We start from the raw sequence: 15,449 nt of genomic DNA, 5'->3' as shown, positions 1-15,449 counted from the left end.
AGCTCAAGCCTCAGGAATCAAGTATGTGGGAATGCGCAATGAACAAGCCATAAGCCACCTTTTTATTACTAAACCAGCTCTCCCCAAATCATGTGATATTAACTACCCGTACATAGACTACAGGAGCGTGTAGTGTGTGAGGGTCAGTTTCATAGCTTTTTTGCATTGCTAATTATGTCTGCCTGTCTGTCTGACCCTTTGTGTGTCTGTCTGCCTGTCTTCCTGTCTGTCCCTCTGTCTGTCTGTTCCTCTCCAGTCCAGGTGCGTGTCTGGTTGTGTCTGGACCGGGACTCATCCATGCACTTGGTGGAATGGCCAACGCTAACATGAACTGCTGGTATGCTAGAACTCCACAAACAGAAGACCCTACTACTCATGTTCAGTGGTCCTTTCAAAAGAAGGGATGCTATCCGCACACTGCAAAAAATGATCTGAGGACTCCAAACTATCTCAGATTGTCAGTTGATGTCATTGTGTGATACCTCTCTCTCTGTAGGCCTGTGATTGTTATTGGAGGCTCCTCCGATCAAAACCAAGAGACCACTGGGGCGTTTCAAGAGTTTCCACAGGTACCGATTGAACCATGATATTTATGACTTTTGAACATTAGGGGGTTGTTTCCCAGGACACAGATTAAGCCTAGTCATGGCCTAAAAAGCAAACTCAATAGAGAATCTCTGTCTGGGAAACTGGCCCTAGCAGTTTAATTGCTGAAAGAGGAAATAATTTGTTATTTGTGGTCCTCTTTCTCTGTCAGGTGGAGGCATGCAGATTGTACAGTAAGTTCTCTGCTAGGTCTAGCAGTCTGGATATGATCTCCTCAGTGGTAGAGAAGGTATACAGTCTACTCTGACTCCCTCTGTGTAGTCCTCTTCATATCATTTGGTATCACCTGCAATTGTCTTTTTTCTGACCTCTAATTTTCCAGCTTAGCAAGGTACCTTAACTGCTTCATAAGAGCACAGCACAGCCTTAATTGATCTGAATTTAAGGGTGTTTGGTATGTCTAAGGCAGCACGCACTAGCATGTATGGACGTCCAGGTGCTGTATACGTAGACATATCTGGGGACATGGTCAATGCTAAATTGGACAGGAGCAGAGCCAGGTTAGTGGCCATCACTGTCTTTCATCCATTTAAAATGTATACTAATGTGTTACTGTTGAATATGTATACCTCTGAATTCACATCACCGTAGTCATTTTTATTTTATCTTGTTATACCTTTTAACGTCTGAAGTGAACCAGAAATTAAATTACTTAGAAAATATAGCACTATATCAAAATATTCTCATCAGAGAATAGCAATAAGCCTCGATAGACCTTCATGGTTTATTTACATATGCAATAAAGTTGCTAGGTAACATGTTTAATGTTTGACCTATTATTTATTATTTCCTTTGTCAGAGAGGTGCCCTGTAGTCCACCTCCTCCTGTGAGTATGGCTAACCATATGGCGATCACAGAAGCACTGGCGGTCCTGAAAGGAGCCAAACGGACTTTACTCATCATTGGCAAAGGTAGGCATTGCTTTTTTAATAGCCAGATAATCTGGGGGAAACAGAACTAAAATCTTGCATAATTGCGTCAGATACTTGGATAAGGTCTGGGGAGATGTTAAGAGAAAGATACTAACGCCACTTGCGAACTCTCCACCCCCCTAAACGGAAACTCTCTGCAAGTTTCCGGCAAGTTTATGGGCCAAATGTCCCCTCCCGTTCTGAAATTGAAAAGATGCGAGCACCTGCGAAATCGGGATTTGTCCAAATGATTAGTGGTGAAAAATCAGCGTACCGGAACAAAGTTGTCACATCCCATTCTGTTGACAGACGCTACTTCCAGTTATGTTACGTGCGTCTGTCCAAGAGAGATCAATAGCCAGCTGAGACGCACTGTAACACATATAGCACTGTACCACGGTTCAGTTGAAAACTGGGCCACGTTCAGTCGACAAATGTTGTTGACATGATTTCTCATTCTACCTGTCTGAGAGGCACGTTCGTTCTACATGCTATATTTCTATCTGAACGTTGCACAACGTTTTGCTCAGCTGAATGCATCCCAGTTGTGAAGACCAGTCTGTTGAAATCCGTGTGGCAGTGCCCTCTGTCTGTGTCCCTCTGCAGGTGCAGCCCATTGAAGAGCAGAGGGGGCTCTGAAGGAGCTGGTGGAGGGGTGTGACCTGCCCTTCCTGCCCACCCCCATGGGTAAAGGGGTGCTGCCTGACGATCACCCCAACTGTGTTGCTGCTGCCCGCTCCAGGTCAGCCTCTCCTTCTCTCAGCTGGCATCATATTCATGTACAGACCATTGACTGTATAAGTAGGACCAAGAATTTCCCTGACCATTTGAACGGACCACGAAACTCCTGAAATCCCTATCTATAACTAGTCTCTCCTGGCCAGGTCATGTCAATGTAAACTGGTGTCAATCAAACAACTACACTACTCCTATAACTAGCCTCTTTTCATTACATTTTGTTTTGTCCCTGCTCTCCTCCTCCTCTCTTCCTATCCTCCTCCTCCTCTCTTCCTATCCTCCTCCTCCTCTCTTCCTCCTCCTCCTCCTCTTCCTATCCTCCTGGTTCTATGGTCTTGGTGGGGACTGCAGAGCTCTGCTCCAGTCTGATGTTGTGGTGCCAGACTCAACTGGATCCTGCACTTTGGCCTTCCCCCCAGGTTTGACACCCAAGTAAAGGTCATCCAGCTAGGTCAAAGGTCACCAGTAGGGTTTCTTTTTTTTCCTTCTTTTTTTCGGATTCCAGATTTTCTGCTTATTCCGTTCTGATTTCTGGAATCTTCCAACAGGGATTTCTGGGAATTTGGGGAAAGTAACTGTAATTTTGCAACCCTAGTCACAGGTCATTTCATAGTGAACTACATTTCATTGTAACCAGGTATAAAGGTATTTGACTCAGTCTATTGGATTTAGTCTATCAATTATATAGCTTCTCTATAAGTCTTTGTGGTCTCTCCAAATAATGTCATGGCTGTCTTAGTGCTGTACAGTACATCTATATTTAAGCAATAAGGCCCGATGGGGTGTGGTATATGGCCAATATACCACGTCTAGGGGCTGTTCTTAAGCACGATGCAACGCAGAGTGCCTCGACGATACAGCCCTTAGCCGTGGTATATTGGCCCTATACCACAAACCCCAGAGGTGCCTTATTGCTATTATAAACTGGTTACCAACGTAATTCGAACAGTCAAAATAAATTTCAAATCAAATCAAATCAAATTTTATTGGCCACATGCGCCGTAATACAACAGGTGCAGACATTACAGTGAAATGCTTACTTACAGCCCTTAACCAACAGTGCATTTATTTTAAACAAAAAAGTAAAAATAAAACAACAACAAAAAAAGTGTTGAGAAAAAAAGAGCAGAAGTAAAATAAAATAACAGTAGGGAGGCTATATATACAGGGGGGTACCGGTGCAGAGTCAATGTGCGGGGGCACCGGCTAGTTGAGGTAGTTGAAGTAATATGTACATGTGGGTAGAGTTAAAGTGACTATGCATAAATAATTAACAGAGTAGCAGCAGCGTAAAAGGATGGGGTGGGGGGGCAGTGCAAATAGTCCGGGTAGCCATGATTAGCTGATCAGGAGTCTTAAGGCTTGGGGGTAGAAGCTGTTGAGAAGTCTTTTGGACCTAGACTTGGCACTCCGGTACCGCTTGCCGTGCGGTAGCAGAGAGAACAGTCTATGACTAGGGTGGCTGGAGTCTTTGACAATTTTGAGGGCCTTCCTCTGACACCGCCTGGTATAGAGGTCCTGGATGGCAGGAAACTTGGCCCCAGTGATGTACTGGGCCGTACACACTACCCTCTGTAGTGCCTTGCGGTCGGAGGCCAAGCAGTTGCCATACCAGGCGGTGATGCAACCAGTCAGGATGCTCTCGATGGTGCAGCTGTATAATTTTTTGAGGATCTGAGGACCCATGCCAAATCTTTTCAATCTCCTGAGGGGGAATAGGCTTTGTCGTGCCCTCTTCACGACTGTCTTGGTGTGTTTGGACCATGATAGTTCGTTGGTGATGTGGACACCAAGGAACTTGAAGCTCTCAACCTGTTCCACTACAGCCCCGTCGATGAGAATGGGGGCGTGCTCAGTCCTCTTTTTTTTCCTGTAGTCCACAATCATCTCCTTTGTCTTGGTCACGTTGAGGGAGAGGTTGTTATCCTGGCACAACACGGCCAGGTCTCTGACCTCCTCCCTCAACGTGACCCATGTTATACGGTCAGATATACCACAGCTTTCAGCCAATCAGCATTCAGGGCTCGAGTCACCCGGTTTATAAAAGGGAACATGTGTGTGTCAGCCTTAGCATTATGTGGTGGTGCCTGGTTATTTCTGTTGTGTTTAGCTTGAGGTTTGGCCACTCCTCCAGCTGCTGTTACATGTGTCACGCACGGCGCTCTTCCTGTCGTGTCGTTGCTGGTATGTTGTAGTAACGTTCCACATACGTTATTTATGTCAAGGTCAATGTCAAGGTTGATCTGTGTGCTGAGGAGATGGGGAACAACGTGCAACCTGCTGCTGCTCTCCTGGGGGACATCAATACTATTGTCAAGCAGGTAACACAACACAGTCCTGGTTTGAATCCAGGCTCTGTCGTAGCCGGCCGCGACCGGGAGACCCATGGGGCGGCGCACAATTGGACCAGCGTCGCCTAGGGTAGTGGAGGGAATGGCCGGCTCAGTTCGTAGAGCATGGTGTTTGCAACGCCAGGGTTGTGGGTTCGATTCCCACGGGGGGTATGAAAAAAAAAAGTTACGTATGCACTAACTGTAAGTCGCTCTGGATAAGAGCGTCTGCTAAATGACTTAAACATGTTAAATGTAGAGGGCCCCGTAAACAGTTCCACAAACGTCAGCATGAGTGCGCTGACTGTGGAAGCACTAATCACTGGACCAAAGCTCACTGTCAGATGCACCAGCTGTGTGTCAAGTGCTTTTCTCCGGGCCACATGAGCTTTGACTGTAGTGAGGCTGGGCAGCGACAGAACCCTGGATGTGGACAGACTGGCAGGTCTCAGGAAAACTAGAAAGCCTCTGTTCTGAGGAGGGCAATGTGGGGCATCTTATTTTTCCTCCACTGATGATGATATCCAATCTGTTTATTCTTACTTTTGTGAGTCAGTACCCAAGAACAACACAGTCATTTTTCAGAACACAATGAGAATTAATCAGAATGACAGTTTGTTTTACACCACTGTGCTAGTACAGGATAAAGTTGAGCTGAAGGGGATGTTAGATAGTGGGTCCATGGCTACTACTCTGCGCGCAGATATTGTACCTCGGTTGAGGGAGGCAGGAGTGGTAGAGGGGAACTTTCTAGCTCCTTCAGACATTATCCTGGTGGATTGTGGTGGGAACAAACTAGCCCAGTGGGCATGTGTGACTTAAAAATGCAACTTTATGGCTTCTGTTATGTAGTCCCAGTGCTTATTGTTGATGGGCAGGTTGATGAACTCATTGTGGGAACTAATGTGTTGAAGTCTCTGATTAGACAGTGAGTTTCTATGTGCTCACGCAGGTGCCCGAGAGCTGTGGCTGCACCAAGGGCTAAGCTATTGTGTGTTGTCTCTTCGTGTACAGGTATGTCATTTATTTTGTCAGAATTATGTTGTATATCATTTTACTTGTATTGTATAGTGTGTTGTTAGGCACGGAATGTGTGCATGCAGCACCTGTTCTCTTTTGCCTGACCTTCAACTAGCAAGGTGCCCGAGAGCTGTGGCTGCACCAAGAGCTAACATATTGTGTGTTGTCTCTTCGTGTGCAGGTCGAATAAAAATTATCCAACCATCAGAATTCCAGTTGTGGCAGTGTCCTAATTACGTGACCTGCCGACTGGTCAGCTCAAGCCGACCGCCGGAGCTGTGCATGTGGATGAGGTGCACGACCTGCGCATGTGAATTTGTTGATGGCTTAATGTAAGTGAATATATACTGTAAACAGTGAAAGTGAATGTAGCATATTCATTAGATACAGGTATTCGTGCTTATTTGTATGTTTTGGATGAATTTGTTTATTGCATTAATTTTTTGGGTTATTTAAATGCACTAAATTACATTGTATTTTAGTGCTCTGTTGAGCCATGGAAGATTCTCAAATCCATAAGACGTGTTATGCTGTGGATTTTAGTGTGGGTAGAGGGAGGGGTGTCCTTCCATTTACACCAATTGTACAGTCAGCTCCTGGGAGTAGAGCGTTTGCTAGTCCTGAGTTTGCAAGCACTGGGAGGGGTAGGCTGTTTGTTCCACCTGACCAGGGTATCCCACCTCTGTCTTTTGAAGTACCATCATCCACAGTACTCGGTGATAATGGGATGCCTCCGAGTCAGCTTAGTGACCTTATTAAGCAGATTGGTTCAGAGATAGGAGAATCTATCAGAGCGAGTTTACTGCAGCCTGGGGTTTCAAGTCTTTCTCCTGCCCGTCCCCCTCACCAACCCCAGCAGTTTCCCCTGCCTGAGCAGTGTGGGTCAACCTTTATTGATGCGTCCAAGCTGAATCTGGTTGTGAAGTCAGATGTTAGTGCTCCACCTCTTTTTAGGGGTGATGGCTCAGATAAGTACTCTGTCCTGGAGTGGGAGGAGTTAATGGAAGTCTACCTAGAGAAGAGGGGTTACACTGGGTCTGGGAATGTTGGGGAGGTGATGTCTAGGCTCATGGGGAGGGCACGGGATGTGACCAAAGTCTGGAAGCGTAACAACCTTGTTGTCACAGATGTTAAGGCAGTGTTCAGTGTTTTCAAGCAACACTTTGGGGATACTGTCTGCTCAGGTATGCCATTAGCTGATTTCTATTCAATCAAACCATAAGCTAATGAGGGTCCAATAGATTTCTGGATTAGGCTTAACAAAGCTGCAGAGGCAGCCGAACAGTACCTTGTGAGTGAGGGCAGGACCTTACCCAATCAGTGCTCAGAGTTGGCAGTCATGTTTGTACGCAACTGTCCTGATAAAGAGTTGGCCCAAGTGTTCAAGAGCAAACCCATTCGTGACTGGACAGCCAGTGAGGTACAGGATCGGTTGGATGAACTGTTAAGGGAACGTAAAGCATGTAGAACACAACTTTCACAGCAGGTTGCTGCTGTTTTTGACTGCCCTCAGGAGGGAGTGGGTCCTGTGAAAAGACCTAATGTGTCATCTTTTTCTCAATGTGGCCGTGAACCAGACCTGGCACCATCTGTATCTGAGGGTGGGACATTAAAGAAAGTTTTGACTTTGTTAGAGAAGGCTCTGGTCAGCAATACTCAGTCTGTGAGTGGCGCAGTGGTCTAAGGCACTACATCGCAGTGCTAGCTGTGCCACTAGAGATCCTGGTTCGAATCCAGGCTCTGTCGTAGCCGGCCGCGACCGGGAGACCCATGGGGCGGCGCACAATTGGACCAGCGTCGTGGAGGGAATGGCCGGCTCAGTTCGTAGAGCATGGTGTTTGCAACGCCAGGGTTGTGGGTTTGATTCCCACGGGGGGTATGAAAATTTTAAATAACGTATGCACTAACTGTAAGTCGCTCTGGATAAGAGCGTCTGCTAAATGAGGGCAATGTGGGGCATTCTTATTTTTTCTCCACTGATGATGATATCCAATCTGTTTATTCTTACTTTTGTGAGTCAGTACCCAAGAACAACACAGTCATTTTTCAGAACACAATCAGAATGACAGTTTGTTTTACACCACTGTGCTAGTACAGGATAAAGTTGAGCTGAAGGGGATGTTAGATAGTGGGTCCATGGCTACTATTCTGCGTGCAGATATTGTACCTCGGTTGAGGGAGGCAGGAGTGGTAGAGGGGAACTTTCTAGCTCCTTCAGACATCATCCTGGTGGGTTGTGGTGGGAACAAACTAGCCCAGTGGGCATGTGTGACTTAAAAATTCAACTTTATGGCTTCTGTTATGTAGTCCCAGTGCTTATTGTTGATGGGCAGGTTGATGAACTCATTGTGGGAACTAATGTGTTGAAGTCTCTGATTAGACAGTTCAAATCAAATGACAGCTACTGGCGGGTGGCGGGTACACCAGGTTCCTCTAGCCAGTGTGATGTCAAATCTGGAGAGATGGAGAGGAGACTCCATCCCAGATAAAGTGGGCACCATTAAGTTGAAGATAGCAGTAACGCTCCAACCCATGAGTGAGCATCTGGTGTGGGGCCGCCTACCGCCAAAGACAAAACTCTCTGTGGGCAGTACTGTTGTTGTCGAGCCCAGCACGTCTCGTTGTGTGAATCGACACATACTAGTGGGGAGAGTAGTTACGCCTCTGTGGGGGGATGGATGGCTCCCTGTGAAGATTGTGAATCCAACAACATCGGCAGTTACCCTGAGACGAAATGCTAAAGTGGCGGATGTGTACCCTTGCATTGCATTGGAGTATTTTAATGATGTCAAGCAGCAAGCAGCTCATCAGAATGTGGCAAAGGCTCAATGTGACAGATCACATGGCAGTCTGACAGCTAAGAGTTCAGTTGGTGGCAGTGTAGATAATGGCAACAGTACACTGAGGAATCTTGGACTTCAAGGCCTGTCTGTTGAGGAGTGTCCAGTTTCACAGTTCTGGAAAGATAAACTTGTCAACTTAATTGGGAAGTATGACACAGTGTTCTCTAGACATAGCCTAGATTGTGGCGAGGCAAAGGAGTTCTGCCTTTGCATACGGCTGACTGATGACCGCCCATTTCGATGACCTTATCGTAGGCTGTCTCCAGCTCATTACCAAAAACTCAGGGAAACACTGGATGATATGGAGGAAAAGGAAATCGTCAGAAAATCCAGCAGCGAGTATGCCTCACCATTGGTGCTGGTATGGAAAAAGAATGGGGACTTGCGCCTATGTACTGACTTCAGGTGGTTAAATGCCCGCACAGTAAAGGATGCTCATCCCCTGCCTCATCCCCTGCCTCATCGTGGTCCTCTGTAGCTCAGCTGGTAGAGCACGGCGCTTGTAACGCCAAGGTAGTGGGTTCGATCCCCAGGACCACCCATACACAAAAATGTATGCACGCACGACTGTAAGTCGCTTTGGATAAAAGCGTCTGCTAAATGTCATATTATTATTATTATTATTATCAGGCTGATGTACTGGCCGCGCTGGGAGGTAATGCCTTCTTCAGCACAATGGATTTGACGTCAGGGTATTACAACGTGCCACTGCATGAAGAGGACAAGAAGGTAGGTCTTGACCAGGTTTGCACACACTGCAGCAGGGATTTTGGCCCACTCCTCCATACAGACCTTCTCCAGATCCTTCAGGTTTCGGGGCTGAGATCCCCAAAGCCTACAAGAATTCTGATAGTGAAACTCCACTCAGCTGGGATGGTGCTGTGCCTGATGTTGTTAACTTGGTTGAAGATGCTTTGTCAGTCTGGTCTGTGACAATCTACCAGGATTCTGATCAGTCGTCTGACACTACTAGTGTTGAGTCGGAAATTGAAAGTGTGCTGGCTCCGGATATGCTGATCTGTAGTACTCCCCAACCTGAGGTTAGACCTTTGAGCACGGTTGGTGCTGTCCGTGACATTCCTGCTAGGTTTTTGGGTGAGGGTGTTCAGACTAGACTAGGTAGATTTATTAATCCAGTGAATAGGCTAATCCAAACTATGTCTACACAGGAAAATGAAACAATTCTTGGTTTCTCAGTGACGGTAGGATATTGCCTACCTTTTCTTTGTTGTGTGTATGTGGTAATCTAAGTGGGTCTTAGAGTGATTTGTGGGTTTGTCTAATATTTTTGACAATTCATGTAACTTTGTGTGTAGTTCATCAGCATAAAATGTATTTGGCATTTTTTGTATAGGGTTGAATAAGGGATTAGCTACCTCTTATTTTTCCTAATCCTTCACGGGATAGCTTTCCAGCTGATCGACCATTTGTGGGTCTAGAATTAAGGGACTACACTGGGTTACTCTGTCGCCCTGTGGGTGTGGAATGTTTTTTTTCTTTCTTTGCTTTGTTACCTTCGAGGTTATGTGTTTTGTTTTGTGTTTATAATATAGTGTAAAACAGTAGGGGTGAATGTAGTAGTGTGATGTTGTTCCCCTAGATTATGCACCAAATTGCACACAAGGACAGTTCAACTAGGCCAGGTCAAGAGGGGATGTTAATAAGTTAATAATAATAATAATAATAATAATATTAATTCAATGTGGTTTTTATTTAATTACAGCTGCATAGCTAATGTAATTTTTTGGTGTACAAACATTTTTATATATCTATATTGTAAATACACCTAATTGTAAAAGTTGTGTATATTTTGGTTTGGTCCATCGCGGGTTATCTGTATTTATGTACCCTCTTATTGTTCTCTTTTGCCTGTCCTTCAACTAGCAAGGTATGTTGTCCTTGGCGCCGTAATTTGTCAATATAAAACTGTGGTAAAGTTACACAAAGTGCTGTTACGCAACTATAGGTTTTGTTACAATGTGGACAATATAAAGATTTATGTTAACAACTTTCACCAAGCTCGCTAATTTGGGTACCTATTGTAACTCGGGAGTATTTGGGTCAGTGTTTGAGTGAGTTTCTATGTGCTCACGCAGGTGCCCGAGAGCTGTGGCTGCACCAAGGGCTAACCTATTGTGTGTTGTCTCTTCGTGTACAGGTATGTCATTTATTTTGTCAGAATTATGTTGAATATCATTTTACTTGTATTGTATAGTGTGTTGTTAGGCACTGAATGTGTTTATGCAGCACCTGTTCTCTTTTGCCTGACCTTCAACTAGCAAGGTGCCCGAGAGCTGTGGCTGCACCAAGGGCTAACATCATTTTTTTGTCTCTTCGTGTGCAGGTCGAATAAAAATTATCCAACCATCAGAATTCCAGTTGTGGCAGTGTCCTAATTAAAAGTACACAACGCAGAACGAACCACGCTGCATATGCATAATGATGTAGTAAACAACATCGCTCTGCGTGGGAACTTTTGGTGGGGGGGAAGTAGACTTTATAAGTCTCCATGGTGGGTAAAGACCATCACTTCGTTGTCTTGTTGGGAATAGTAATAATTTGTGACAGTACGCATTGTATTAGTCTAACGGTTGTTTTTAATTTAGTTTCTCACATTAAACAGACATTTGAGAAGGATTTGAGAAGCGAATTGCTTGCAGTTGTACCTATGACACACAGACACACTAAAGCTGTACAGTGTAGTTAGAAAAGTCAATTTACATTATTTGCAGATGTGTTCCCTTTTATTTACAAATCGAAAAATGTAACATTTGAAATGAATGTGGCAGAACAGTTAAGCATAGAGTTCCTGTGGGAGTCTTCTCCTTCAGTCTTTTTTCCTCCTATGCCTCATTTCCTATTAGATGGGATTTTCCCAATGCCAAGTTCACCTGAGACAGCCGCTATCCAGTGTCATGTGTTGCTGAATTACAGATCTCGCTATCCCAATGTCGCTGCTGTCCATGGTGCTGAAATATCCAATCTCGGATATTTGCATACATAGGACCATCCACACTTGACACCACACACACAAGTTAATGCTAATATCACACACACTTTTGAACATTGCACAACCTGCAACAAGACACTGAAACAGCACTTAATTTCAAGTTTGTTTGTTTCTGAATAAAGATGCGAAGAATGAAATCAATGTGTGGAAGGAGATTGGACAATGTATAGGCATTCCCTATAGCTATATTTGACTGGAGCATGATCAGATTGCTTTGTTTCAGCCAGAATGGAAATTTGGTCTGAGAAACTATGCCCATTATAGCATGACTATTTCAGACAGAATTCACTTAATATTGTCTGTAAAAATATAAATAAGGCAATGTTTATATGACCCCCTTTCAAACATTCACATATTTATCATTTTCTTGCAGATATACAGTACATTCAGAAAGTATTCATACCCCTTAACTTATTCCACATGTTGTTTTCTTACAGCCTGAATTCAAAATGGATTCAATTATGATATTTTCTCTCACGCAGCTACATACAATACCCCATAATGACAAAGTGAAAACACGTTTTTGAAATTTTTGCAAATGTATTGGAAATGAAATACAGAAATATCTCATTTATATAAGTATTCACACCCCTGAGTCGATTAAAGCTGTGTCTTTCTGGGTAAGTCTCCAAGAGCTTTGCACAACTGGATTGTAAAATATATGCAATATACATTATATAGACAGCCATTTTTTTTTTTTGCCATAAGTTTTCAAGCCAAATTAAGTCAAAACTGTAACTAAGCCACTCAGGAACATTCAATGTCATCTTGGTAAGCAACTCCAGTGAATATTTGGCCTTGTGTTTTAGGTTATTGTCCTGCTGAAGAGGGAATTTGTCTCCCAGTGTCTGTTGGAAAGCAGACTGAACCAGGTTTTCCTCTAGGATTCTGACTGTACTTAGCTCTATTCTGTTTCTTTTTATCCTAAAAAAGTCTCTAGTCCTTGCCAATGACATGCATACCCATAACATGATGCAGCCACCACCATGCTTGGAAATATGAAGAGTGGTACTCAGTGATGTGTTGTGTTGGATTTGCCCCAAACATTACACTTTGTATTCAGGACATAAAGTTAATTTCTTTGCCACATTATTTGCAGTTTTACTTTAGTGCCTTATTGCAAACACAATGCATGTAAGGTTTCCTTCTTTTACATTTACATTTTAGTCATTTAGCAGACGCTCTTATCCAGAGCGACTTACAGTTAGTGAGTGCATACTCTGTCAATTAGGTTAGTATTGTGGAGTAACTACAATGTTGATGATTCATCCTCAGTTTTCTCCTATGAAAGCCATTAAACTTTCTAACTGTTTTAAAGCCACCATTGGCCTCATGGTGAAATCCCTGATAGTTTTCCTTCCTCTCCTGCAGCTGAGTTAGGAAGGACGCCTGTATTTTTGTAGTGACTGGGTGTATTAATACACCATCCAAAGCGTAATTAATACCTTCACCATGCTCAAAGGAATATTCAATGTCTGCTTTAATTGTACCCATCTACCAAAAGGTGCCCTACTTTGCGAGGCATTGGAAAACCTCCCTGGTCTTTGTGGTTGAATCTATGTTTCAAATTCACTGCTGGACTGAGGGACCTTATAGATAATTGTATGTGTGGGGTACAGAGATTATGTAGTCATTTGAAAATCACTATTATTGCACACACAGTGAGTCCATCTAACTGATTATGTGACTTGTTAAGCACATTTTTACTCCTGAGATTATTTAGGCTTGCCATAACAAAGGGGTTGAAAACTAATTGATTAGATTACTAGATACTAGACTCTGTCAATATGTTTTTGGAAGTGGCTCTGCATTTCTTTCATACACATCATATTTATGTAAGGATTATGACGACCTTCTAAAAGGACAAAGCTGTTTATGCGTGTTCCCTTGTCTCCACTGTCACCACATCCCTCGATGTGTGCAAACAGAGCATCTATATCAGGGATGGGCAACTCCAGTCCTCGGGACCTGATTGGTGTTACACTTGTTCCCCAGCCCCAGCTAACACATTTGACTATAATAATCAATTACTCATGGGCTTCAGTTTAGAATGCAATAAGTTTAATCAGCTGTGTTTGCTAGGGATGGGGAAAAAGTGTGACACCACTCCGACCCCCAAGGACTGGAATTGTCCATGCCTGATCTATATGGTAGGACCAGTACCAGATTAATATGGAGGCGAAAGAAACGCACACCTATTTAGGCGAGATGCTGGCTATCGGAGTAGAACACTTGAAAAAGAAAAGGAGAGCCGCACACTCTAGGAGCTCAGATGCAATAATTTAATAACTTAATAACCAACGTCAGGATACCCTGATGAAGACAGCTTGTCTGTCGAAACTTTGGTTATTAGGTTATTAAATTATTGCATCTGAGCTCCTAGAGTGTGCGGAAAAAGTGTGACACCACTCCGGCCCCCAAGGACAGGAATTGTCCATCCCTGATCTATATGGTAGGAACTGTACCAGACCTGAATGAATGTGTCTGTTTTGAATATTCACGGAGACAGAATGATGTGGTTGATAGCAGAGACGTCATGCCCAAAGGGGGCACAGGGTCACCTGCCCCCTCAGATTTGTGATGTTTAAATTTGTCTTGTTATTTTTTCTCTGTCATACTACTAACCATGAAGTTGGCTTTAGCTAGCCCAGATAGGATCCCATTCTCCCAACCTAATAACTACACTGAACAAAAATATTAACGCAATATGTAAAGTGTTGGTCCCATGTTTCATGAGCTGAAATAAAAGCGTGAAATATTTTGTTCGCACAAAAAGCTTATTTTTCTCAAATTGTGTGCACAAATTTGTTTTCATCCCTGTAAGCGAGCATTTCTCCTTTGCCAAGATAATCCATCCACCTGACAAATATGGCATATCAAGAAGCTGATTAAACAGCATGATAATTACACAGGTGCACCTTGTGCTGAGGATAATAAAATGCCACTCTAAAATGTGCAGTTTTGTCACACAACACAATGCAAAGATGTTTCAAGTTTTGAGGCAGCGTGCAATTGGCTTACGGACTGCAGGAATGTCCACCAGAGCTGTTAACAGATATGTTTATGTTAATTTCTCAACCATAAGCCAAGGCGGCTTTAGAGAATTTGGCAGTACTTCTAACTGGCCTCACGACTTCAGACCACTTGTAAAGCAGCGTATGGGCGAGCTGTTGGCTGATGTCAACGTTGTGAATGCTCCATGGTGGCAGTGGGGTTATGGTATGGGCAGGCATAAGCTACAGACAATGAACACAATTGCATTTATCGATGACAATTTGAATGCACAGATATACCGTGGGATAGTGTACGTGCACAAAGTGAGTTTGTAACATGTATATCATTCTTACTTGTTGTTCTTTATATTTACTACCATTGCCTATTGTAAGTTGCCTCTCTGTGTTTTACTGTGTTGTGTAATACTCCGCAGGTAGCATTATGCCATTAATACTGCCCTTCCTTTGTTAATAGCGTTGTTGCTCTACTTGTGCTATCAGATATTGTGCATATTCATTACCCCTGTTATCTGTCCATTACAGGACCACTATCATTCCACTACCTTTCCATGTCCATTTCATCCGTGTGTGTCAATAAAGTATCCTTGAATGTAACTCTGAGGTTGCCTTATTCCCCTCTTACCGGGGGAGGTGAAAGCGCAACCTGGTCTCAGAACATTTCGTATTATTCTGTATGTACAAAGCTGTGATCAAGGCAAAGGGTGGCTACTTTGAAGAATCTCAAATCTGAAATATATTTTGATATGTGTAACACATTTTGGGTTACTACATGATGCCATATGTGTTATTTAATAGTTTTGATGTCTTCACTATTATTCTACAATGTAGAAAATACACAAGACACAGAGGAGGAGAAACTATCCAACACCCTGGGAGAGAGAACGAGTGACCTCAGTCGAACTCACAGCCAGAAAGATGGGTTAGATACAGGAGAGGAGGAGGTTACCCCGGATGCCATCACCCCTGCTCCTGTGAA

General features: G+C 43.7%; 1 pseudogene across 1 annotated transcript; it reads left to right on the top strand.

Moving 5' to 3' along the window:
- The first annotated feature begins 256 nt into the window (after positions 1-256).
- On the top strand, positions 257-4,676 carry LOC311120070 (2-hydroxyacyl-CoA lyase 1-like; annotated as a pseudogene). The gene is made up of 8 exons: positions 257-337; positions 497-569; positions 758-835; positions 1,012-1,106; positions 1,406-1,518; positions 2,125-2,260; positions 2,608-2,703; positions 4,494-4,676. The product of its transcript is annotated as a 2-hydroxyacyl-CoA lyase 1-like (transcript).
- The last annotated feature ends 10,773 nt before the right edge of the window (positions 4,677-15,449 follow it).

The sequence above is a fragment of the Coregonus lavaretus genome, assembly GCF_964263955.1.
Source record: "Coregonus lavaretus genome assembly, contig: HAP1_SCAFFOLD_776, whole genome shotgun sequence".
Lineage (NCBI taxonomy): Eukaryota > Metazoa > Chordata > Actinopteri > Salmoniformes > Salmonidae > Coregonus > Coregonus lavaretus.
The sequence above is the reverse complement of the archived record's forward strand: the minus strand, read 5'-3'. Positions and strand labels throughout refer to the sequence as shown.